The 27,964-nt window shown below is 40.6% G+C and overlaps 1 protein-coding gene across 2 annotated transcripts in view; it reads left to right on the forward strand.

Annotated features, from left to right (window-relative positions):
- dgkzb (diacylglycerol kinase, zeta b) overlaps positions 1 to 27,964 on the forward strand; it is a 97,822-nt gene that overhangs the window by 10,909 nt on the left and 58,949 nt on the right. The window contains exon 1 of one of the 2 annotated variants that reach the window (XM_012867548.3): positions 25,448 to 25,551. The exons of the other annotated variant lie outside the window; for it this stretch is intronic. The gene's annotated coding sequence lies outside the window, so the exon portion shown is untranslated. Of the gene's footprint in view, positions 1 to 25,447; positions 25,552 to 27,964 lie in introns of those variants that run through there. 2 annotated transcript variants of the gene reach the window in all.

Below are 27,964 nucleotides of genomic sequence, written 5' to 3' on the forward strand. Positions count from 1 at the left end.
AGAAACAATTTTCCCCCAAAGTATTTAATACATTTCTGTAAGGCTGTTCAACACGTATTCCCTGTATCTCTGTTTTTGTCCATGACTTCAACCGTAGTTGCTGTCGACATCTGCTGTAAATGTTAATGTCAGTGGCTCCATTAGACAGATTTAAACTGTTAACAAATTGGGGTGTTTACGACTTATTTTTATTTGAAGTCCTTATAAACTCTTGCATCACTAACAAGCTATTTTTTATTTCCCCCCCGCTAAAAACATCTTTCATTTCTGGTCTGTCACCAAAAATAAGCTGTTCGTTAACAGTTATTTTTCTCTAGATTAATATTTTAAATCTTTTTTTAGTCACTCACTGCATAATACAATTCTGTATAAACACATTTATATTTCTTACTTTTATACCTAAAGTCCTGTTTTTTTGTTTTTTGTTTTTTTGTTTAAACCCAGCTGAAAAGTCTGTTAGTTAAAGAATGATTTGAATGTTTTTGTTCCTGTTTCGTGTAGCATTTTACATGAGTTGGCACAATGGAGGACCTCTCCTGCCCTCATGGGGAAACGTAGTTCAAGTTCCTCAGGCTATAAAAACTAATTAGGTCCAGAGTTCTCAGAGAAGTTCACGTTGCTCGTTAGCACACCTCCTTTAGCCCAGAACTGCTGGTTCGTTCGTCGCGTAACGTGAGTGGAGCAGGTTGGTAAAATCCATTTAGAGGAAATGGTTCAGATGATGCTGCGTTGGTAAAGCAACGGTTTTTGGCTCTGAACCCAAGAGCCACACCTCCCAGACAGACTGAGATGAGACGGGTGGATCGTTTTTCGTGGGCCGATGAACAGTTTCAGTCAGAAATAAGGAACTTAACAAACATGACCCATCGTGATCTGTAGCAGATACTTTTATCCGAGCTGAATTAGTCGTTACATCTTTTGTCTCTTTGTAAAATCGCTGCAGACGTCCGGTTCCTGGATTCCAGGTTTAATTCACTGCAGCCTCTTTGTTTTTAGGGTTAAATTCAACTTAAGTCCACTCTAAACAGTGAGATTATGATCTACGTGTGAAAGCTGATGCATTTACATGTCTAACCCCCCCTGCAGTCACTTTACTCCAAACCAGTGGCCACACTATAATCCTTAAGGCCTGGTGTCCTGCAACTTTCACATGTGTCCCTTGCTTTACACACCTGAATTAAATGGCTAAACTGTCTGTAGTCAAGCTCTGCTAATAAGCTCATATTTGAGGTAAGAGTGTTGAAGCAGAGACGCATCTAAAAGTTGTAGTTTGAGACGGCTGCTTTAAACCGACGCATCGAAGGAGGAAAACACCCAGCAGATACACCTGCTGCCACGACTGACCCACATGTTGGCTCTAAACGACCCCGTGCACATGCAGAGGACACGCGTGTCTGAGCTCATGTGTTCCCAGACTTCCTCTGATCTGCAGGGACCTCTGACTAACGCATCCACATGCGTTTTAGTCACAAGCTGGGCGGCGCTGGTCATCGTGGTTAACGGCACCGTCAGAAACTCGAGAGCTTTTCCTTTGTCGTGCTCAAGGCTTGGTGTATTAGACGCTGCAGGAAGCCGGAGCCGATCCACCTTCAGCTGAAAATATTCACACTTTTTTCATGAAACGGGACTAACTATATGCATCTGTTAGGAGAAGAGGCGCTGCAGCTGCTGTCTGGTCCTTGACACTGGTGAATAAAAAGGTAACAAGTGCAACCTGAGGTTCATTCAGGTGGATCGTTTAATCTGCCAGCGATCTCCCATGGTCCTCTAATTATAGCTGCTATTAATGGATTGGCAGAGCAATTAATTAAAGGCGCTCATTTTTAGTGCCTGCTGGGAGTGTTTGACTCCGGAGAAGAGGATTCAATCTGCAGCTCTCCGAGGACGGGAAGGTGGACTCCACTCCTCCTCCTCCTCCTCTTCCTCCTCTTCCTCCTCCTTCCTGATTCGCTCCAGAAACAGACGAGGGCTTCAAAGGAGAACGCTGCTGCCACTTCATTTAGCTGCTGATACTGAAAATATAAACCCACAGGAGAGCTGGTGGTGTCTGGTTTAAACCTCCATCACCAAAACAACACGAGCTCTGCTGCCTAACCGGATCCCAGATTTATTATTCCCATCATCTATAAATTGGTCTAACTGGTTTCTGCTGTCTATTACTCTGTAACCATCTACCTTTTAAGTTTGTTTAGTTTTGGTCTGAATCAGTTTATTAATTTCTTAACTAAACCAAGTGAACCAGGGTTGGTTTTGAAGGGGCCTTGTCACATACTATGACTTTATGATTTTCTACGGCAGTAGCTCTTTCTGGTTGTCTCGATGAAATTATCGTGCCCTGGGGTCCGTTCTTCGTACGTTGCTTAAAACATCCAAGATCAAATGACACATCCAAGATGATTTCATCCGGCTAATCCTGATCCGGCTAATTGGGTTCTTCCAACACACCTGTTGTTTATGATTAGTATGACTGGATTGAGTTATCTGAGACAACTGCGCGTTCATGCGTTTGTTTAAAAGGGGAAATGTATCGATAGTAGAAACAATGATCAGCAACGCTGCTATTGGCTGTTCAGCATGGCCAAAGAACGCCCACAGTTTTTCTCACAAGCAGAACACGAGCTTAAAGGTTATGCCGAATTTAAGTTATTAATTAAAACACCTAAAAATCAGTTAAAGCCAGGAGAGAGGGCCGGCAAAAAGCAGCAGACAAATTAATGCGTAAACACTGTCCATGATAGATGTTTCTATCACTTTCTACAGTATGAATTTTTGCATTTTAATAATCTCATATTTACTTTGTTCTTTTATGTCAGAGCCTCCACGGGACCCACTAGAACATGGGGACAAGTAAAAGTGAGATACATGAATATTCTACAAAATGGTAGCCTTTAATTATTATACTTTATTTTAAAAAGGCACTTGTTATGTCAAGAGATCCAAATTTCGGTGTCATTCCTTAGACACGGGAAGTAAAGGACACGTGCAAACTGGGAATTTTAACAAAAAAAAAAATCTTTATCCATAAAAAATGAAAATTTTCCTTTTCCAATCATCCACAGTTTACACGGTAAAACTGTATTGCTCCGTGTCTAGATAATCCATCCATAGTTTTTTCTAATACAATATACGGCTCGACAGGAAGCAAGCCTTTCAAAGTAAACTAAACTTCACAATAAAATGGCCCGAAAAAATCTTCTTACTGAATATGATAAAAGTAAAAAGCAAACTATCATACAAATAACTTAAATATTTTAGATTTATGGCTCCAACACCACTTTTTCCTCTTTAAAAGCCACTGTTAAATGATGTGTTTGTCTGTTTATAACAGCCACCAAGAAAAATCTCTCTACAATTACACTGTCGCGCTGCGCTAAAGGATCCTGTCTATTGCGCAATACGCGATTAATTTGAAAAGCTCTGAAATAATTCTTGCACCTTCCGCAACAGGTTGCTGCTGTCGTAAAAATGGACATGGCTACGACAGACTTCCCTATCTCCTCCGCTTCTACAGCCGTGATCTAATCTTGTTTACATGAAATAAGCCTGCTCTGGAGCAGGTTTAAGCTGGCGCACATGTTGCTATGACAACAAGTGCAGGAAGTCTTTCGAAGAACCAAACGATCCAAGATCATGCCAAATCGTCAACAATGAAATCCTGCTAACTGAGTTAGCGACGTACGAAGAACGGACCCCTGGCGGCTTATTATATTTCATGTCTGGGTTTTACACTTTGTTTCTGTTGTATTTGTTAGTAAACAAAGGGCTTACCACTAGACCATGTGACCAGAACTATGATATGCAAAGCCAGCAGTGAGTAAACGAGGAGAAGAAATGGAGTCGAGCGAGTCAATAACGCCCAGCAGAGGCCCGAAAAGAAAGAGGAAAAATTTAAGGTCAAGTTGATAAAAAGTGCCAAAAAATATTTTATCGGGTGGGTCTTGGACCACACGGAGCTGTTACTTTACTGCGAGGCATTGTAGGACGGTTATGTTTCATTTTATTTGAAGAGGAATATATTTAATTTTTTACTCTCATAATATGTGACTAGGCTCCTTTTTAAACGGACTGAACACCTCAGGTGTGAAAACGGCCATAGGTTAATCTGGATATTCAGGATCTTGGATAGAATCCTTTCTGTTTCTGTTTGACTTCATCAGAAAGTCAAAGGTCTAATTTATTTATATAGCACATTTCCAATAACTCATGCAGCAGAAATTAAGGTTAAAAAACAATCAAGACAACAAAAGCAATTTAAAATGTCTGTTTTAAACAAACAGAAACAGCTAGAATGATAAAATGGAAGGACGATTAAAAAGACAAATAGACAAAGATGGCATAATTTTTTATAAAATACACATAAAAGCAGATTTTTTTTTAAGTTGATACCCCCGAGATGTTTTATATTGTATTTTAAGGTACACTTGATTTGTTTTCTATCAAAATAAATGTGTTCTTGGAATAAAAACAATCTTAAATCTGCTGCAGGTATGAATTGTGTTGGAGTTAACTGTATAGAAGATCTTTTGGGTTTTATCTGTTTTGCTGAAGTGCCCCTTTAGCTGGGTTTATAGTCTTTTTTTTTTCTGCTGGGAAGTAAATTTTAATCTCTTACAAATCTCTGGAGACCCTCAATCTCTCCTTCTATACAGCCAGATTTCCTGCTGAGGAAATAAAATTCCCACATCTTAATGCTGCCACTACCATGCTTCAGGGTTTGTCCAGATGTGGTGTTCTCTCTGAAAAAATTGTCAGAAGTATTTAGTGGTGGGCTTTGAGTCGAGCACTGAGCTGATTTAATGTCCCACAGACACAAAACATATTTAAGGTTATCGATATGATTGTAAAATATGATTAATTAATTTCTCCTGACTTTGTACAATAATCTCGACTAACGTATCATTTTGTGTGCACAAGTCTTGCTTTATCCAGTCTGACCGTTTTCACTTTCTTTCCTTCAAAGACATTGTTGCTATTTAAGGCATTCATCTAAACTGATCTAATCTGCGGATATTTGTCTTTGTTTGCTTTTTGGAGCATCAGCACCTATTGCTCTCAGTCAGTCACTGTGACCTGCATCATATCTCAGGAATGTGTTCCGGGTCCCCTCCTATCTAAACGTGCCACTTACCTGAACACTCTATCAGTGGCGGCTGGTAAAAAAAAAATCTTTGTGGGGCTGGCCAATAGATTTCCCTGCCTAACCCAGTACATGCATTTAAATTAAAAGTCGAAAAATTACTACGTTTCCACAATAAGCATTTAATTAATAAAAAAAAACATTGTTCGCAAAGGATTATTTTGGTGTTTTTGTCTTATTCATCCTTTTCACAGACTCATGCCAGAGGGTTTGCATACATTGTACATGTACGTATATTATTACAAAACGAACGTTTCCGTCTTGACTTAAATATATATCCTAATTTTTTATTTTATATAATGATTTAAGTAGCACAATGACTAGTGCAAAATTAAGTTGTATTTACCGGCGATGAAGTGTAGACTGCAAATTTTGTCGTAGTATGATGGCTCCCACAGTCAATGGGGATTGTCTGCCTGCATCCGTTTCATTGAAATTATCCATTTCTTTCGTCTTTCTTCGTCCTTCGGTAAACGAAAGAAACGTACATCCGACGATTTGGAATGCCTCTGTGTGCAACCGGGAGCACAACAAGTCGTAGGCATTGTTTAGATTCCAAAAATAAACTAAAAGTACGCTCTAATTCACCCGTTTTATCACGCTGGTAAGTGAAAACAGTAGTTTTTGCCGACCACCGTGACCCGGTGTAGCTCGTGACGTCATGCGTGAAATGCTCTATACACCTTTCACTGTGCAGCTAGGGCTACGACTCCAGGAGCCCCAAACCCATTCATTTTGGCGATGCTGATTGGCCAAATATTTATAAATCTTCCCTAGCAACAGTATACGATTGGTTATTTCGTTACACTTCTAAGGCTCCTTGAGTCACAGCCCCACAAATGTAGAAGAAGAGAAATGATACGTTCTGTTGGTGGAAATGCACTGTTAAATGAGTCAATTAGTAGAAGTGTTTTAATAATTCTTATTACATGTAGCCACGTACTATTAAGTAAAAACTGACATTAATAATACTTTTAAAATCTATATGTATTTTGACTTTTCCCCTCCACATCTAGGGAGGGCAGCGCCCGAGCGCCCCCTATGGGCCAGCCGGCACTGCACTCTATGCAGATGACACTCAGACTCATTTGCTTATTTTCCAGGATGTTAAACCAGGTTAAACCCTGGGCGTATACACACTAACTAACCCTTGTAGAAATAAAGCACATGTTTATAACTATCCTTCAGCTCCTCCGTCACTCAGTGTTGGTGACGATCGCTCCCTTCCTTCCTGCCTGCATCTTGAACCTGTTTTTCAGAGCGTTTATCAGGAATGATCATAAATACCATTCTGTGCAGTTTTACTATCAGTTTTAATGAATCAGCTGCTGTTAGGTTTCGGAAAGCTGCAGCATTAAGTCACCTGTGCTGTCATCACCTGTTAAACAGATAAGCCTCAGCAGTCAAAATGCTATAGTTTCTCTTCAGTCGGATGCTGTCGGACTTTTGTCCAGCCCTTTAAGCAGCAGCTTTGAAACTGATCTTTTCTGGTTTTGTGTTTTTTGGATAACTATTTATGCTTGTTTTAAACCTAATTTTTTTTTATAGAATTCAATCTTTGTATACGTGTCTGAGGGTGTTGGTTAATCAGTGTGGTATATTTGGGTGTTTTCCATCATAGTGAAGCATTTTTAGAAGCTTAAGTCCATACATCTGTGACTGGTATGGAAGCAAGCTATGTCCAGGATGCAACGTTCTGCTCTACACTGCAAAAAGGGAACTAAAAGTAAATAACTTTTTTGAGTTATTTTTCCTTGATTTGAACAGCTAAATAAGACTATTTGCCAATGGAATGAGAATTTCTATCCTTAAAGTAAGATAATTAGACGTTCTGCACTTGAAATAAGATGATGGAGATGAATTGTTCTTATTTTAAGTGCGAAAAGCTTATTCCATTGGCAAATAGTCTGATTTACCAGCTCAAATCAATGAAAAATACTCATTTCAAGAAGATTTTACCTACTTTTAGTTCCCTTTTAGCAGTGTACCAGAACATTGATTTAAATCTCTGGTGGGTTTCTAACGGGAAACTCTGGGATTTACTCTGTTCTCCTCCACAAACAACGCGGCAGCTGTTTGTTGGAGGGAACTCTGCTATAAGAGCACATGATGGGCCGAGGAGGTGAGTAATCCTCCGTCAGAGTCTCCATCAGGACAAGGGGTGGACTTGCTGATCTGAGCCGACAGCTGGAGGAGCTGCAGCTCTTCTTAAGTCGCTATGATGCTGAAAGATCTCGGCAGTGGGCACGCTATGTCAGGTCGAGGTCGTCTCCACCTTCCTGTGCTCGGTGGTGAACGCTTTGTCACCGTCTCCTCTCTGTTGTTCGCTGATTTACCTCTAGAGGCTGTGCATGCTCTGCTGCAGAGTTTTTTTAGGTCTTGGCTACACTTTGAGACATTTTGTAGCTTTGTGTTGCAGGAGGTTGAAGTTTTTTGTGCGTCTTAAGAGGGGAAAAAAATGCAGTCGGATTCCTCAGATCGTTTTGTTCAGAGCTGCCTGTTTACATGCAAACAGACTGTAAATGTCTCTGTTTAGCTCAGAGAACAGCCATGCTGGTTATGGTTTTCCATAGACCCGGTATGTTTACAGTACCATCAGACCACGCTGAGAGGTCACAGTGTTTCTCTGAACCTTAGCAGTAGGGCTGAACAATTAATCGCATTTTCAATATAATCGCGATTTAAAAAAACGCAATTTCCAAATCGCAGAGTCTGCAATTTTTGGCTATGTAACAATTAGGGAATTAGACACATCCATTAGGTGTTGGTAAAATGTTTAAAGTGGGTTTGCCTCCACATGGAAGGGAAGACAGTTGCTGCAGTGAGATAATCTAATTTTATTACTTGTATTAGAGTTTGTTTAATCATATATAGCATTAAGTACAGGTCAATCAGTTTAATACATTGACTTGTTTGTTGGTTGCACTTTATGTTCATTAAGGATTGATGTCCAAATCAACTAAAAGCTGTTCTCTTGAATGATATTCTGATTAATAGAAACATTAAAATTTCTTGTTTAAAATAGTCCTTGTTTACAAACATCTTTATTTAGAGGCCATTTTTGTTGCTTGTGGTTAACGCAGAGAAAAGTCAAAATTGCAATTTTGATTGAAATACATCGTAGGCAGAACGCAATCATTTCTGATCTGAGTTTAGATGCTGTGGGTCTTTTAGCAACTAATTTGCACAGCGAGGAAACAAGTTGATTTATTGTTTGTATATGTTTAAAAAGACATGATAAATTAAACTGGGGGAAAAAAAATCACATAAAATCGCAATATTAAGAAAAAAAATCGCAATTAGATTATTTTTCCAAAATCGTCCAGGTTGGGCTGGAGCCATGAACGGGTTAAACCTTCAGCTTCTGTTGTTCTAATTATATTTATTCCAATTTCAAAAAGTACCAATTAACAGCAGAGAAGTTGCTTCACATCTAATTATTGACGCACATCACATTTGACCACCAAGGTTAGCCCGCATTCACCCCGGCAGTTCAGTTATTTATACTCTCATTTATATGTCGACCACAACAAACTGAAAATACAACCAAGGTCTGAAAATTGTCCAGAAACACCAGAAAAGTATTGGATTTCTAGTTGGGATGTTGCCGTTCTAATAATCAGTGTGAGGCTGATTAGTAGAATGTGCAGTTGTTGTGTTTACAGGGATAACAGAGGTCAACATGTGTAAAAGCTGACCCAGGAGTACTTTCTATGAGTACCAGCTCCTTTTTAGTGGGTTTATCTAGGAAAGAAACGGCTAAGCAGATCCGCTCTGAGCCAGTTTTTAAGACTAGAGGATGAGAGAAAGCGCCTACATTTAGTCTCAGTCTCACATTCTAGGAAGCACCGGCAGACCTGCAGTCTGAGAGCGCTGAGTGCTCTGTTAGGAACAATATGGCACAATCAGCTCCCTGATGTATGATGGAGCTCGATTGTTAAGGGCTTTATATCATATAGAAAAGAGAGCAGTTCTCAGTTCCATAGAAAATGTGTGGACAGGGCAGAAAATGTGTGTAGGAGCAAGGTGACCTACAAACCTGACCCAGTTATCTGTTCTGTCAGGAGGAATGGGCCGAAAGTCGAGGAACCTGTGGTGAGAAGCTCAGGGAGAGACGACTGAAACATTTGACCCAAATCATGCAGTTTAAGAGGCAATTCTACCAAATACAAGTAAAAAAACAAACATTTTATAATCCAATAGTGCAAAATGCAATATTTAATTTATAAGATATATTAAGATTTTGATCAGGATTTTATATCTGATATTTTATCTTGCTTGTTTTTTCTGGCTCATCTCTGCACTAAAGCCATTAGTTCTTTTAAAGGGTTTAATACATTCACTAAAATGTTTTTCAGTCTCTCATCACATAAACAATAATCAGCGTCGGTTACATTTAATTTCTGATTTAAAATTACATTTAGATCAATGAGTTTGGACTTTTTATTTTATTTTTATATAGCGATCAGGCCTGAAAGAGAACGATACATGTGGGTTGGTCAGTAAAAGCCGGCTCTCTGACGCTCGCCATCAGTTTTATCTGAGGCTATAAAGAAACATGGCCGTTAACTTCACTGAGAACAAGATGCATCATGGATATCATGAGGGATGCAGCTAAATTAGCTGTTGTTGAAGAAAAGACCTTATTGCTCAGTTTGAGTCATCTTTTCCAATCGCAGCAGCCGCAGACCGACACGGCGGCAGCACCAGGATCTCTCGCCGAGGAGTGAATAACCCAGTTAGGACGTTATCAGGGACGGCGTCTATTCCATGTTTAAATAATGTCCAGCTCTGGCAGACACACGCTCGGCTGTAACCGGGCCTCTCGGTGTGACGCAGAGCACAGGCCAGTAATCCAGGGATGGTGACAGAATCTGCCGCCTCATTTTCCGAACCACTCTCAGCTGAAACACATTTATTTGGGAGTAGTTTTGGATTCAAACCTAAGATTTGATGCCAATATAAAGAAAATAAAACTTAATTTGAATTGAATTTCGCCTAATAGGATCAATAAATGCTGCTAAACTACACATTCATGCTATGATTTTATCCCATGTCTCATACTGTATCGCTGTCTGGGCCCAGGCTAAGCAGTGAAAAGTGTAGTCTCTCTTCATAAACGAGCTTTAAAAGTGCTGGACCAAAAGCCCACACGACGGCACCCCTGCAGAATTCAAGAAAAACACAAGTTTTGAGAATTTTTATAGAATATTCTTTCTTAAAATTAGTTTTTAAATGTATTAAAAACTTTGCTCCAGAAATTGTATGCAACATGGTACAAACCTATAGCGCCCGAGGTGTCACTGCCAGCGGTGACTGCAGACCAGCCAGATGTAGAACCACATCTGCACAGAGCTCATTCACAGTATATGGGCCTCAGATGTGGAACAGCATGCCTGCCCAGTTAAAAACAGACCTAAAACAGCTCAACAACAAAGTAAAACAATGGCTCTAATCTACTCAAACCTGTGAATATTAAAGCAACTTTTGTTTATAGCCGGTATTACATGTTCTGTATCTTTTTCATGTTTGTATCTCGCTGTTTTGTCTTATGGACCTGGTCTGCAAATCAGCTATTAGCTAGATGACCAAATTGTAACAATTTTTTTATATTTTTATGTTCTGTCCCTATCAAATAAACTTATTATTAATAATAATAATAATTTACAATTGAATGTTTAAAGACATCTGACAGATGTCTGCTTAGCTCTTACATTTGGACCAAATACATCCTGGTTTTACTCAAGGTCTCTGGAGACTCGTCCGAGGTTGTTCAGATGCATTTTCCAAACTAAGATGTTAAGTAACGTGGTGAAAATGGGGCAATAAATCAACAGATTCTCAATCGTTCTGCTGTTAAGGATCAAGAACCTGAAAAGCAAAGTTTGCGTTCGTTGTGAGCTGAGCTGAGAATCGATTAGATGTTCTGCAGGTTGTTCTTCATCCTGGTGCGTGGTAGGAAAGTGCAGTTTTTCCCCATGATTATCACCACCAGAGGAGTGGGAACAGGGATAAATAGACAAGTAAAAAACTCGTCTGACTCGACCCAGCGTTCCTTCTAGAACTTGATGCAGGCTTTTATTTTTTATTTTTCTGCACACAATCTTCCTCTTTAATTGATGCTGAATCCATCACAGGATAAATTCAACCTGTGTTCAGGCTGAGTCACGGACTCCATGGAAATTATCTGAAAACATGTGAATCACGCGAGAGGGTTAAAAATGAGACGAGCCGTCTGCATAATCTCACTTTTGCCCTCCTCTGTCGTTAATCTAACCTCAAACAGTCTTTGTGTACACCTTTTGTGTGTTCTCTGTGTTCAGAGGGCGGTGAAGTTTCCTCGGCTTTCCGCCTCTGGATCGGGTGTCGCTCTCTGAGCTCTGATTCTGTTTCAGGCCGAAACTGAAGCCCGTCACAGGCCCCACCCCCCCCTCTCTTTCTACTGCAGCTCTATGACCTCTCACACCTGATGGAAAGCACCTGTTGTGACATCACAGCGGGGGCGGGGCTAATGTTTAGACAGGTGGAGGAGGGAAAACAGCCCCGATGTCTATTTTTATACCCTAAGTCTAGTCTTGTCGGTGTGAAAACGTCAAAGATCTGCATTCAGGAAACCAGTTTGATGGAGATTTGATGCGTGTCAGGTGTCCTCGCACCTGACGGGGTGTGACTGCTTACATCAGCTCAGAGCGGCTGGAATGAAGTTTTACTTTCTTCATTCAGGATTTACGAACAAAATCTTCCCAGAGCGACACGACCCAGACTGTCAAGTTGTTTAATCAGTTTTTGAGCATTTCCTGGTGTGTTAATGAGAGACAGGTCACTTTTTATTAATACACAGCGGCCATGTTTTCCTGCAGCTGGGTTAAGAAAAAAACTGACGCTGACGTGTTATCGAGCTCATTCATGAGCTGACGGAGCAGCGGCGGCAACAAAGGGAACAGAAGACGCAACCAACCGGAGGTGATCATAAAGTGATCTCATGAGGAATTTGAACTATGTAACATAAAGGGGAGCGGTGCCCTAGTTGTTGGAGCAGGGTCCTTCCACTGCAAAAACGGACCTAAAAATAAGTAAAATGTTCTTAAAATTTGTGTTTTTGTCTAAGATTTGAGCAGGTAAATAAGATTATTTGCCAATGGAAAGAGTATTTTTACCCCTAAAATAAGATGATTAGACACCCTGCACTTGAAATAAGATGATGGAGACGGGTTGTTCCTATTTTAAGTGCAAAAATCTCATTCCATTGGCATATCATCTTATTTACTCACTCAAATCAAGGACAGATAGACTCATTTTAAGAAATTTTTACTTATTTTTAGTTCCATTTTGCAGTGTGTGTCCTGGGAAGGCAGCAAGTTACCCGGTTCAAATCCCACAGACTGCCACTCTGGGTTCCTGAGCAAGACATTCAGCCCCAGAAGGCTCACCAGGCGCTGCATTCAACCCATCCCCGAGGCATGGGTTGAATGCAGAGAGATAATCTCAGTCGGATGTACGTTGGAATGACAAATAAAGATGATTATTATTATTATGATCATTGGAGTCTGAATGGAAATAAATCCACATTACAATGAGTCTGCTGCTGTTCTGTCTGAGAGACCATTACCAGGAGTCCTGCTCACATGGCGTGTGACTGTGTGTCCGAGGTAAATATTTGCCGAAGCTCGTGGTTAATAAGAGCGCTGCCGCCTTGTTTTCTCTCCACTCTCAGACTTTGAACCAGTTTCTCTGATCATATACAGAAACTCTGCGACCCGTAGGTCAGCAGAGCTCTGCTCGTCAGCTGCAGAAATTCAAGCGTCTTTCTTCGGATTGGGTTTTCCTCGTCGCGTGTTAACGCTTGAGTTGTAGTTGTTTTTATTTTTTCTGTGTGTGCGTGTGTGCAAATGCCGCGTTGACGCACGAGGAAGTGTCTGAGCTTGTGGGTTAATTGTCATGCTGTAAAGCCGGGGGTGGGGGGGGGGGGGGTTGATCTGCAGGTTTTCATGGGTGAAGCGGCTCATAAATTATCTGGTTCTAAAAACATCGTGGATGTACATGTACCCTCAAGACATAATTATTTTTAAAAAGAAATTTATCAGCTGTTTTCCGGGGTTTCTGAAGGTTTTTTTCCTTTTTAACTTTGGCTGCTTCACGTCTTGACAAGAGATGACACATATGAGGCGATGAGCGAAATATGTGAATGAGTTTTATTCTCATTTACTTTAGAACTAACCTCTAAATTGGTTAAAAAACTTATTAATTATATTACTAATCTAGTGTGTAACTATGTTTTTGCCACTGTCATGTCCGAGTGTCTTTGTGGGACATTAAAGGTTTTTCTTATCTACAACAGATTCTCAAAACCGGACAGATTCTTTTCTGAGTTGGATTTCTCAAACGTGACGGTTAAAAAAAATTAACTGATTCCAGTCTTTGAACAGATTCGTGAACTAATTCCAGACTTTGAACAGATTCATGAACTGATTCCAGACTGTGAACAGATTCATGAACTGATTCCAGACTGTGAACAGATTCATGAGCTGATTCCAGACTTTAAACAGATTCACGAACTGATTCCAGACTTTAAACAGATTCACGAACTGATTCCAGACTTTGAACAGATTCGTGAACTGACTCCAGACTTTGAACAGATTTGTGAACTGACTCCAGACTTTGAACATAAACAGTTGTGAGCAGATTTCTTACTCTTAACAGACTCCTGATTGTCCACAGGAATTGATTGCAGTTTCTAGACACAAACAGATTCGGATCAGACTTCTGACTTTGATCAGATTCACGACTCAAATTGTATCCCTGGTTGTTGCGAGTTTTATTGCTGTAAACAGATTATTGGTCTGTAGAGTTTGGGATTTGGGAGATTTCTAATGAATAAATAAAACAAATAATGTACAAAGTAGACAGGTGTATATACAATAACATATTCAAGTCCGAAGAACAAAACAATGTCCAGAGGGCCGTTTATGGGAGTGGGCTGATGACCTTCTGGACAGACACCGTTCCTCAGTATGGACTTTTGAGGCTATGCAACCTTCTACCTGAGAGATGGGGTCCTTCATGATGTTCTCCGCTCCAGTTCTGTATCTGGTGTAGTAAATGTACTTTAGTGAAAGGAGGTGGCTATTTGTTCTTTGAGCTGATCTGATTGGTCTGTGTAGCTTCTTCTTCTTCTTGTCACCCTCAGAGCAGTTTCTTGCTGGCTTAAGCCTCCTTGTGACGTCGATGTGTTGGTGAGCCTTATTAAAGATGCTGGCCGTGTTTACGGTCCCTGATGTTATTGGTCATGTGCAGCACCAGGTAGCCGGGCTGCTTCCACCTGCTTTATGACTTGTCTTCCAATGATGAGGGGAGGAGGGGTGTTACGTTAAACAGACTAACTGTGAGCCGATTCCTGACTCAGAACTGATTTTTTTTTTTTGTCACTACAACCCCTGGCAAAAATTACGGAATCACGGGCCTCGGAGGATGTACAGTTGTTTAATTTTACAGGAAAATAAACAGATCACAGACATGACATAACACTAAAGTCATTTCAAATGGCAACTGTCTGGCTTTAAGAAACTGTCAGGTTCAAACACCTAAAACATTCATTAACAACACAAGAAGGAGAGACAACAATGAGGTTAGTTTTCAAAAATCTTACAAGGAGATCATAAGTGTGCAAGGAGATCGAACGAATCTCGCCTCCCCAGAGGAATTTTTTTATTCTAAAAGAAAAGTGGTAGTCTTGTAGTCATTACATCTTCAAGTTTACGTTGAGATTTTGGACACTTTTCTTATCCCTTTAATTGAAAGGATGTTTGGGGATGGTAAAATCGTCTTTCAACATGATAATGCAGCTTGCCATAGAGCAAAAACTGTGAAAACATTCCTTGAAAAAAGACGCATAAGGTGAATGCAGATAGTCCGGATCTTAATCCAATTGAAAATCTTTGGAAGTTGAAAAAAATGGTCCATGACGAGGCTCCAACCTGCTAAGCTGATCTGGAAACGGCAATCAGAGAAAGTCTGAGCCAGATTGATGAAGAGTACTGTTTGTCACTCATTAAGTCCATGCCTCAGAAACTGCAAGCTGTTATAAAAGCCAGAGGTGGTGCAACAAACTGCTAGTGATGTGTTGGAGCGTTATTAAAAAAAAAAAAGTATGGTTCCATATTTTTTTTCCCCTCTGTTTGGTCTAAAAAAGTAACCGTTACTGACTACCACATTTCTTTTGTTGATTTCTTTGTGTTTTTGAAAGCCAGACAATTGCCATTTGAAATGACTTTAGTGTTGTCATGTCTGTGATCTGCTTTTTTTCTACAAAATTCAGTTAAAATCTTCTCTGCTGAACTTATCAGTATTTCCCCATTTGGAGCCCAGATCATAATGAGCGTTAGCTGTTCATCACTCTTTAAGATTTTTATTTAACCTTTTAAATAACTAAAACCAACGATTATGCTGGGGACCACCTTGGTGAGCCTGAGGACCACCAGTAGTGACGTACGCCACTGGTTAGAGAAAAGGCATTTCGGTCTTTGAATTCACTGCTGATGAGAACCATAATTTCCCACTCCTAAAGTTGCAGTAAATGCATCGTGACGTTGAGGCCAAGTGGTTCACCTCCAGACTGGTTCGAACACAAACCTGCAGATCTGAGTGGAAAAGCCCGATTAGCACAACTGTAGAAAAGGTACGCGCGTTGCCTTGTCTTCATCATTCAAGGATGTTTATCAGCAGATGGAAGCCGCTGATCATTATTGAGATGCAGCTGTTTAGATCTAATGTCAGACTGGCTGAGTTTGTGCCAAACTAATGATCTGCTGCTGTGTGCCTGTTGATGCTGCCTCTTATAGATCTTTCTTGGTGTTAAGACTTACCTTCTGAGAAGCAGCGGGCCTAACAGGAACCAAAGCCCAGTCATAACGCAGCAGAACGTCCGGTTTAGGTTGGTGGGTTCTTTGGTTCCTTTGCTGTCTGGAAAAGTATGATTTCAGTTTTTCAGGTCTTGTTAGCTACACATAATAATATTTGTTTTTTTTTCTCTAGATTAATGTATGAAAGGTATCCTCCCATCCTTCCATATAGCATTCCCTTCCATTCCTATTCGTTTTTCTTTCCTTGTGTCCTTCTCTTCTTCCTCATTTCTGTCCTTGCTCCAATCTTTATTTCCCTTCTGATGTCTTTTCTTCCTTCCTTAGTCGCGTTTCCATCAACGTTTTTTTTTAATGTGCATTTTGAAGTATCGCACTAGAAGGGGTTGATGGAAATGGCAAAACTCAAATTAACTCACTAAATTTTGCAAAAGGTTTTACACTCTCTTCAGGTGGTTTTTGACTTTTAAAAAAAAAAAAAAAACAGTAAATGCGCTAAAGAGGAGATGGAAACACATTTGTCAAATCAGTGCTGACGTGTTAAACGTTTACCTCACAGGACTGATCAGCTGTTTCTGCTGCTTGGATATTCTTATAACGCTCGAAAACAGGTCTGGAAGCTGAGTCTCATCTGTTAAAAAACAAACAAACAAGAAAAAAAAACTCTGCACATTCATTAAAGCCTTGCTCCATAACTGGCCTGTGATCCGTGCTAGTTAGCAAATGGAAACACAGCTATTGTGTCTATCCTTTCTTTCCTGCATCTTTCCTTTTATTCAACACCTTCATTTGCTTATATCCCTCCTTCCTTGCATTATTCCTTGCCTTGTGTCCCTTCTTACCGTTCTTCCTTCCTAAGTGTGAAGAACTGGCAGGCTTATAGAAATGCTAATAAAATTAAAAGAATCAATAATCAGAGTATAATATCAGTTAGACTTCTGGAATATTGATCTGATCAGTTTAGTAGAAGAAGCTGTAAATCAGAGTCGGCTTAAGGAAATTGACAGAAGCACTAAAGGAGCAACAATGAGGCGACCCTAAAAACAGGAACGGTTTTCAAGGTGGAACCCAAAGACTTTTCTTTTTTTTTTCGCCTCCTCACTTTTCATTTATCAGCTTTTCAGTAGTTTTGCATCTGAACGGGTCTGTGTCCCTTCTGCCACCATGAGGCGATACCTGGACCCTACAGAGGCTCCAGATAGTCCAGCTCCAACAGGAAGACTCATCGTTGCGTGCCGTCACCAGAAGGTTTGCTGTGTCTCCCAGCACGGTCTCAAGAGCATGGAGGAGATTCCAGGAGACAGACAGTTAGTCTGGGAGAGCTGGACCGGGCCGTCGGACCTCCTTAACTCATCAACAGGACCGGTATCTGCTCCTTTGTGCAAGGAGGAGCAGCGCACCACCAGAACCCTACAAAGTGACCTCCAGCAGACCTCTGGTGTGAATGTCTCTGACTAAAAGCATTAGAAACAGACTTCCTGATGGAGGCCTGAGGGCCCAAAGTCCTCCAGTAGGCCCAGTTCTCTCAGCCTGGCGCTGATGAGCTGGCAGGTCCGGTTCTGGTGCCGTGTTCTTTTCTCAGGTGACAGCAGGTTCCCTCTGAGCTAATGTGGCAGGCGTGAAAGAGTCTGGAGAAGCTGCGGTGAACGTTATGCTGCCTGCCTCAGAGATCAGCTAACCTGACGCCGCCAGATAGATTTGCTCCGCATATCCATTTGGAAACCTTCCGTTGAAGTAACTTTGGGAAGGGGCGAAAATACTGGTTAGCTGATTGGCCTATGTTGGTGATAGACGGGCCAAATAAACCAATCAGATCAACGAAGCATATGACGTTCTAACAGCGACGACGAAAACACAACCACAAGCTCTTGCTGAAACCAGTCGGGAGAAGAGCAAAAACATCTTTTCCTCTGAGAAAAGCCTCCAGAGCAGCGTTTAGCTCTTCTTTCAGTGAAGAAATACTCTGTAATTCCGATAAAACTTGCTCGATAGCCACGCTAACGCTAGTTTCATCGGCTGAAGCCGCCATGTTCTTTAGACTGAACTGTCGCGCTTCCCGTTGCGTCACACCTCAACCCGCCTCAAAGCCAACGCTGATTGGACGTTCGTTTGGTGAACGGCTCCAAATTTTCTTTAACGGAGAATAGCCAGACTGATCTGCGAGTGAAACCATAAACGCCGCCGCCCTGGCTGCCATTACGTATCGGGATTAAATCCTCAGACCTGTTGTCAGAACCGTCACTGGTGGAGTGGTGTTTGGGTTCCTCCTGGTGCATGATGAAGCCCGACCTCATGTTTGTAAGAACTCGCAATTGATAGTACGGACTGGCCTCCATGCTCCCCTGACCTAAATCCAGCAGAACATCTTTGGGACTTCATGTTTAGGTCTGTTAGACACCACCTCAGGCTGTCCAGGAGCTCAGTGGTCAGGATCCGTGAGGAGATACACCAGGACACCATCCGTCATCTCACAAGGAGGTCCGACGGTATCAGGCATGCCTACAAACCGAGGACAACTTAGAGTTGCTGCAAAGACATTTCTGCTAATTGGACCAGCCGGTTTTTCAGTTTCATTCTCTCTGCAGCTGCGGGTTAAGCCCTGTGGGTCAATAATTTCCATTTTTAACAAATGATGTGGTATCCCTTTGTTCCTGACACATTATGTCAGGAACAAATTATCCTACCCATTCCACGTCATTGTGGAATGGGTAGGATAATTTTTTTGCATTGTAATCTGATCTGTTTTCCAAGTGTTGCTTGAATTTTTGTTTGAGCTGTGTCCTAATACGGTCAGAAATCCAAACGTGTGGGTGTGTGTGTGTGTGTGTGAGACGTTGGTGGTTTTCTCAGCTATAAGAAGAACTAGGTTACTGCAGCAACGAGCCAATTTGAGATAAGAGTCAAAATCATCTCTGCAGATGAAGTTCATCAGAGCAGGAGGGACCCAGAGAACCACCTCTGACCCCGTTACAGCGTGTGTCTGTGGGCTTGTGGGGCACTCAGAACCCAGGGATTACACAGACCCACTTCCTGAACTATCTTTGTCACTCGGTGCCCTGTTTCTATAAATAGACGGGTCCGGAGGGGAGGCCGAACCTCCGAGGAGGAGGAGATGAGATGGTAGATAGGATCTCGGTCGTCAGGAACACCTCCACACACAGAGCTGATGAGTTTTTAGGTCTACCTCATATGTGCCGTGGCCACTAGATGGCAGCACAGTGGCAAAAACCCTGGGGCGACAGGAGAGGAGAGAAAACTGGTCCTGTATTTTAATCAGATCCTCACTTAGACTCATAAACACCAGCCGTGAGCTGCTGATCAGATGTATCTGCGCTCTTCATCCGTTTATCTTCTGTCCGTCTGCTTCAGAAAGCCAATACTTCGCTCTCACCTGATCCGGGATCAGTTTTCCTGCAACTGAATGCTGGCATTATGTGAGAGGAATCGGATACAAACAAGGTTCCTATGCAGTCTGAAACAGTATTACATTTGCTTTCATCATTTACATGTCTGGATAAATCAAAAAAAAAAAAAATGGTATAAAAAAAGTTAAATATTTTCCACCCTTTATGGACATAGAATTGGAAATGGAGAACTCTAAATGTCTAGATATGTAGATTCTTAACATTGATGTATATTTAAACTACATCCTTTATCCTTGCATTTTAGCTATCAGTATTTATTTATTTATTTTCATTTCACTGTTTTTAGTTTTGGATCCCAAAATCTAATTATATCAGCTGTTTTAACTGTATCTACTATTTTCAGTCTGGTAAATTGTCAATCTCATTACTGGAAATGCAACGATTTGAATCTTAAAAAAACAAAACAATGAATTATTCTGAATGTTTGCTATGAAAAATCTGCATTTGGTCTAGGATAATCCAGTCCCAATAGATTTTGATCTGGAGTTGAAAAAATCAGCTAATCTGATGTTTAAAAGGTTATGGACCAGAAGGACACTTACTACCACACCTGCAGTTTCAAGGTTAATTGTTTGTGATCTAATGATCCGAACTTTATAACAACTGGGAAAAGAAAATCGTAAGATTTGAGTCTGGAAAATTGCGGAAAAAAATAAACAAAATGGTATTCGATTAATTAGAATATTATCTTAAAGTTATTTCTGTAACTCAAACCAACAACTGACATGCATTATATATATTAATTACACACAGACTGATGTTTCCAGCCTTTATTTCTGTTAATTACAATGTATTTCTGCTTACAACTAATGAAAACACAACTTTTATGATATTACATCAGAGCAATAAAAAAAATTAATACAGAAATGTGGGCACAATGAAAAGGTTTTTCTTAAAAATTAACTTTTAATCTAATAATCAAGCCTCATTGGACACATATTCTAGTTTATTTAATACGGCTGCAGAGTAATTAGGAGTTAAAGGATAAGTTCTCATGTCTGAGACATTTGAAGCTGATTTGTTGCTGTTTTTATGATTTGTTGCTGAATAGGGAAATTGGTCGTTTACGGCTGAGTTTCTGCAGCTTTAGACTCTTAAGACTTCTGACTCTGAGAGGCTATGGGCTGAGATGAGCTGTTGTTTCAGAACTGCTTTAAACTGATCAGAAAGGCTCGAGTCAATTTATGTTGTGATCAGACACATAAGTAAACCTTTTTTGGAAATATTGATACTGTTGAATAGGTTTGATGTCCCAGGATGCCGAATCGTGTGTCCTGGAGTCTTGGTTTGGTTCCCATTAATTATCAGAAGGAAGAAATACAGGACTGCCGGAGTTCGGTGACTATAATTAGTGCCCTGTAGTAGTACCAGAAATAATAAAGCCAGTTTGGTGCATTTTTAACTTGGTGTAGCTGCTTTCACCTGACGTCACGCTGACCGTTGGTAAACTAGGAGGAAGCTTCCAAGCCTGAGAACACCATCCTGACTGTGAAGTATGGGGGTGGCGGCATCATGTTTTTCTGCAGGAAGAACTGATGTACTTGAACAAAAATAGATTGCATCATGAGGAAAGAACAATATGTGAAAGCCTCAGAGAAACAAACATCTCAATGTCATCCAGGAAGCTGAAGCCTGGGTGTGACAGGGCAGCAACCAAAAACAATGCCTGGGCAAATTCTCAGTTATCCAGGTAAACCGGCTTAAATCGGAGGAAACCGGACTTTCACTCAGTTTTTTTCTGAAAGTGCTTCAACACCTATCCAATACACCTGTCCTTCATAGGCGCATTCCAAGTCAGATGCAAATCAATGACCCACCCGTCACTGTCCTGGGTTGTTAGGGGATTGGGACTTTCCTGGGCATTTTGTGGCCCTTGGAATAATCTTGAGTGGACCATGAATTCAGTCAAGAAATTTGGGAAATTGTACACCTTTTTATAATTAAGTCAAAGATCAGAGACTCCTTTTCAGACTTATAACAATAAGTTATTTTCTGGTAGAATAATTCAATATTAAATTATTTTGCATTTTTAAATCAATAAAATTTACGGCCCCAGAGTATTTTCAACTTGCCGATTTTGGCCCATCGGGCAGAGAGTTTGGACACCAGTAGTCTAAGGGGACTTTATCAGTTTAAAGTTATAGCCGGTGATTTTTTCCGGAAGTTTCTCAAAGTTCCTTTTTGAATAGATGTGCATGCACAAGAACATCTTATCTTGCTCTTCTGCTCCTCCGTGGATCATGTGAAACAAAATCTCCCAAATCTACTCTGGTCTTATTTCTTTCTACTGAGGCCTTCGTCTTCTTCTCTTAAACATGAACGCGGTTTGCTTCATGCAAATCTCAGCCATGTTCAAAGTCTACAGAGAAAGCAGCAGAGTTACAATGAACGGCTAACCGCTAAGCTAACCGCTAACCTAGCGGCTAAGCTAACTGGATACATAAACACCAGAAGTGCGCAGCCAGCAAGCGGAATCTAACGAGGAAACTAACGTGCCCACGTAACACGCAAGGGTGAGAGCAGACACAAAACTCTGACCAATCTTTGCCCTCTGGTGCAAATGGCTAGCCTCGTGAGACCATCCTGATCTCGCAAGCTTTCAAGGTTTCACTCGCAGATCAGTCTGGCTACTCTCCGTTAAAGTAAATTTGGAGCCGTTCACCAAATGAACGTCCAATCAGCGTTGGCTTTGAGGCGGGTTGAGGTGTGACGCAACGAGAAGCGCGACAGTTCAGTCTTAAGAACATGGCGGCTTCAGCCGATGAAATTAGCGTTAGCGTGGCTATCGAGCAAGTTTTATCGGAATTACAGAGTATTTCTTTGCTGAGCTAACGAGCCTTTACCTGCAGCAGCAAGAGTAGCTTGGCTTGTGGTTGTGTTTTCGTCGTCGCTCTGTTGCGAGCGACGACGAAGCATGTTGACAAGTACGTCATATGCTTCGTTGATCTGATTGGTTCATTTGGCCCGTCTATCACCAACATAGGCCAATCAGCTAACCAGTATTTCCGCCCCTTCCCAAAATTACTTCAACGGAAGGTTTCCAGATGGATATGCGAAGCAAATCTATCTGGCGGAGTCAGGTTAGCAAATGGCAGGGATTGTTTAGAGATTTTACAAACCTGCAGCTCCTACAGAGATCAAAGGTTTTTTTTTTTTTTTTTTTTTTTTTTTTTACTTCCTTTTTCTGAATACATAATTTGACTACTTTCAGGATGGAAGGACGGTTATACTCTGTATAACAAAAAGTTTTTTCTGAGCAGGATTACCAACTATAGCTTTAATGGATGGAGCAAACTTGAATCTAATTAACCATTAATCAAAAATTAATTGTAAGTAATTTGTTTACATCGCTATCTTAAAACCGGGTTTAGTTACTTCTTCAGTCCCTCAACTGCTACTTTCACCTTCACTCACTTTCTAATCCTGGTTTTTCCAATGTTGCATTTTCTTGTTTAAAATCTGAACGTGACACATATTGATGAGCTAAAGCTTCTGAACAGGCATCCTATATGCAAGAAACCCCCATATTTCCCAGGGAAACCTACTGCAGGAAGAATCAAGATCAAAGTGTCTAGGAGTCGGGCCTTCCTGCTTGTAGCTGATGGTAATCTGTTCGGGCAGGAAGCGGAGGTGATCCAATGGGAGCAGGAGCTGCTGATCTTTTAAGCCTCTTCCAGGTTTCAAATCGGTCCTCTAATTGAAACAGCAGCGAGGAGAAAGTCCCAAATGAGTTCCTGCTGCCTACAGAGGGAGCAGATCTCAACGTTAGGGGTTCAGGAAGCAGAAACCGGAGGTCTTTATTATCCGTTCAGGATGTTAAAGTGAGCAGAGCTGCTGAAAGAACATCTGGAATCAAGTTTTCAGGAGGAACTGATATCATATAAAGCTGTTACATTTCCCAGCTGTAAGCCAGAAATCAGAACCTAAACTTAAAAAAAATACAAAATTCTTAAAAATGTCTTAAAGAACCACCCAATGCTACCCACAGAATATGATCTACACCATCTAACCTTTATGTTGTAACAAAGCAGGGTTACCCTGACAAATTTACCAGGTCTGGGTCCCATAAGTTCAGGATTCTGAGTAACTACTGACTATTCATCTTAAATCTATAATCAGTAAAAGAGTTGTACAATATGTGTAGTAAAAATTAGCAGAAAACATTCTTGGAAAGTTACGATTTATAAGACCAACCACCGGGTCTGAGATCTGATGAAAAGATGTCTGCTATTTACATATTAAAATTCACTGTCTGTGTTGTACACACACAGAAATAGGAAATACAACTTAGCCGACATAGCTGACGTTTATTATTAATAGTCAATACCCAGGTAATTTAGCCTAAAATGTATTTAAATGAAACAACAAAAGCCAAATAGAAGTCATGCATTGCAAAAACAGAACTAAAATTAACTAAAAATGTTTTTAAATGAGTGCATTTATCCTTGATTTGAGCAGGTAAATAAAGTGATTTGCCAATGGAATAAGATTTTTGCACTTAAAATAGGAACAACTCATCTCCATCATCCTTTTTCAAGTCCAATATATCTAATTATCTTATTTTATGGGTCAAAATACTCATTCCATTGGCAGATAATCTTATTTACCTGCTCAAATCAAGTACAAATACACTAATTTCAAGGCATATTTACTTATTTTAGTTCTGTTTTTGCAGTGTGGGGGGCCATTATAGCAAATTTAATACCTCTATCTATGAGATACATTTAAATCAAATTATTTTTTCTAATACCTGGTGACGGTGGCCATAGAAGACGTAGCAGGAAGGTATCCTCAGCTAGCTTAGGTACGTTTTGAAGCAAGTTTAAACTTTTTCATCTGAGGTTGATAAAATGAGCTTTTAAATCGAGAAAGGTTACCTCGCCACATGCTTTACGCTGTAGAAGACAAAATGAAGAATAAATAATTACTTTTTTGAACAGCAGAAAAGGGGCAGGTGCTCCAGCCCCGCCTAGGGTCTACCTGTGCACCTCCCTGGACGCTCATAAGAGCTGCTGTGGGACCTTCTGGTTGAAAGTCTTTAGTACATTTTTTTTTTCATCTACTTATTGGACCCTGATTGTTGTCATTCAAGCAGTTTTTAGAGTTGCGGCCTGAAATGCAGCAACAAAGGGACCCTCACACTGACTCGGCACCACGCTTCTCCACAGCAACATCTGGACCTCTCAGCAGAATCTGTGTCCTTAACAAAGCCGCCTCTAATTAACCCCATGATCAGCCGTCCTGTCTGGAGGAAGACAAACCACGAGTCGGGCACAATGTTTGGACAGATTAACATGCGGCTCCACTTCCTGTCATTTTTCTCCCTAATTGGATCCATAATGCAGCAGCCCGCGGGCCTTGAAGTGTTAATGAGGAGTTGGCGGCTCCATTCATCTCCGCTGAAGAGCAGTTTTAAAAGCAGCTGGAGATCTTCTGGTCCTGGATCAGCTACTCAGTTCTCCTCACAGTCTCACAGAGGAGCTTTGAAGTGTAGATCTACAGCTGCACCTCAGCTGGTCCCGGATCAGCGTGAAGCATTTCGGAGAACCTGAAGCCGCAGATCAGCTGGTCCTGGATCAGCGTGAAGCAGTTTGGAGAACCTGAAGCTGCAGATCAGCTGGTCCTGGATCGGATCAACAGCTTACAGAGATACGCTGGCTTGGCTCGCAGCTCTGAGATCAGCTGAAGCTGCGAGAAGGTGAGCTTATTCTGGATCAGCCGAGGTGACGCTTCTCTCAGATCAGTTTAGATTGGTGCAGCTGAAGCAGTAAATGAGTAAACTGGTCCCGGATCAGTTGCTTGGCTCAGCAGAAGTAGGTTGTGAAGTTGCTCTCCGCCTGGTTTACAGCTCTGGCTGCAAATCTAAAGCTGGTCCTGGGTCAGCTGAGGTGTCCTCAGCCATGAAGCTAAATTTGGATCAGTTTAGGTTATTTGCAGGCGGAGCAGGGAGCTGGTCCTGGATCAGCGGCGCAGCTCAGCAGCGGGAAGCTGAGGTGAAGCTGCTCTCAGAGCGGTTTCCAGCCCACAGATTTATTTTAACCAGCCGCTCGCTGTGCGTTCATGCAGCGCTGCCTCTCAGTGCGTCTCTGCTCTTCACCTGTGCAGGACGGAGCGTCTCTCAGCCTCCTGACAGGTTGTATTCAGCTGCGAAGATCTGCTGCTTTTCATTTATTCTGTTGTGTTGTTTGCTGTTGTGTCGATGTTTTAAACTACTGGACCATCTCAGTCAGTGTTTCTGCTTCCCGACGGATCAATCTCTGACTTAAAGAGACGGATTACATTCAGATTAGTCTCAGATTTCCTCCTATGATCCTCTGACGCTCCTATTTGCAGCCATAACACATTTCACATATTATCAAACCCTTAAAAGCGTTGCCTTTGCTCCTCTGTCCTCTCCTTTAACATTTATTTATTTACACTAAAGCATCAGGACACAAGATTTTTGCTTAAAATTTGAATCTTTCTTTCTCGAGGAACAATTTGCCTTTCACATCTTGTCTTATGTTGTTTTGAAATGTTGTCGTTTTGTGTTTCTGCTGATAAATCAGAAGGAAACTTGTTTACGAAATAAAGAATTAATAAATTAATTTGACAAAACTGAGCAAGTCGGTTAAAATTTCTCTTTATAAATGATAAAAAATGAACAAAATAAATGGGGAAAAAGAATGTTAAAATAGTTGTAAAATTAAGATTTTACCTTATTTCAATAGAGAAGTTAAAATGTGCATCAAATTAAAAGATACAAAATGTAAATCTATAACAGTTATGTGCTATAAAACAATAAAAATCAGAGGTAAAATAATTTAAACCAGGTTTAAGGGGGAATATAGTTTTACAAAAGTCCCGACAGTCGGTTCAGCTTCACAGTTTGACTCGTTTGTGTCGGACGTCAGCGGCTTCATCAGCTGCCGTGGCAACAATGGTTTTATAATTAAGGAGCAGCCGGTGTTGCGTTTACTCTTTGATAAAACTGTTTGGTTTTATCCTGCTGGAGATAACGGCCCAGACACCTGGACAAAGTGTCAGCGCAAAGCAGAGCTTCACCGCTTTCTAATACAGAGACGGAGAACAAGAGAGACGGTGTAAAACATGCAAATGTATGAAAACGCGCTCTGCTTCATGCAGGAAAATTTCCATGTGTGACGCAGATTTCATGTCAATGTATTTTCATAGATCTATAGATACTTTACTAATCCTTGGAGGGAATTTGTTACATAGCAGGAACGACACAAAATATCAAACAATCAAACAATTGTGTAAAATGTCTAAAACTAAAGCTGGGAGCCATAAAAAAAAATTATGTTATGGTGAAAATATTGATAGATGGCAATCAAGCTTGTTTTTTGTGTAGCAAAGATTTCTCAACATAAAAATCTTTTTCATAATTGGTAAAAGCACCAGTGTCTAAAACACTGCATGAAAAGTGTCACCAAACCTCTTATAAGTTTTGTTTGAGACTGTTGACTAGACTGTGTGACAAGCAAGTGCATCTAAATAAATTAATTAAATTCTAAAAACAAACTGATTTTAGTGGTAATACAAGTCAATTCACCATTATGTACAATTTTCTACCACACTTTTCCCTTCCTCTCAACTATTCCTTATCGTCACCTTCCTAAATTAATAGCCTAAGTCATTGTTTTTCAGATTTTTCAGAAAACACATGAAATAATATGACGAAGTTATTAAGTTGACTTTATTTTAGGAAGTTGACAAGCTTGTTTTCCACAGTTTTTTAGCAGGTGTCTGTTCTGGATATACATCAGACGAGCCACATTATTTAATGGATCAAACAAATTGACTCTTTTGGAGACTTCTGAACTTTTGTCATTCAGGAAATTTGTCCCAAAAAATCTAAGCGCAGTAGCAGGGCATTTTAGTAATTTATTTTAAAAATATTTTTCCTTAAAAGCCCTGCCCTTTTCCTCCATTTAAGACCATACTGGGGTTTTAGCCTGAGGGTATTACCCCAGAATTTGTGTACCAAATTTAATGAAAAACTGATTAGCAGATTACAAGATAAAAAGCTTTTAAACATGTAGCGCCTCCCAGTGTTGAAATGCGAGATTTAGAAGATGGCTTAAAGTTCCAGTGTGTAAGATTTTCACACAGCAGCTAAATGAATTACAAACAACTAGAGCTGGTCAATTAATCACATTTGCAACATAATCGCAACTTTAAAAAAAAAACAATACAATTTCTTAATCACAAAGGTCTGCAATTTTGGCTATGTAAAAATTAATGGATAAGACGCGTCCTTTAGGTGTCGGTAATGTGTTTAAAGTGGGTTTGCATGGAAGTGAAGAGAGTTGCAGCAGTGAGATCCATTTTAAATCCCTGCTCCCTCACAAATTATCTCCGCCTGGTAATAATAGCTGCGCCAATATAGACTCTTGTTTTTCTCCTGGTTATTACTTCTTCTTTTCTTGGTTACTTTCTCTTCCCTCTCGCTGGGCAAAGAGTATGGATGGTCCGCCATTTCAACAGAAAACAGCAAAGAGAATGACCTACGGTCGTCTTTGCTTGTTTTCTACTCCTCCTCCACC

Source organism: Fundulus heteroclitus, chromosome 2, assembly GCF_011125445.2.
Source record: "Fundulus heteroclitus isolate FHET01 chromosome 2, MU-UCD_Fhet_4.1, whole genome shotgun sequence".
Lineage (NCBI taxonomy): Eukaryota > Metazoa > Chordata > Actinopteri > Cyprinodontiformes > Fundulidae > Fundulus > Fundulus heteroclitus.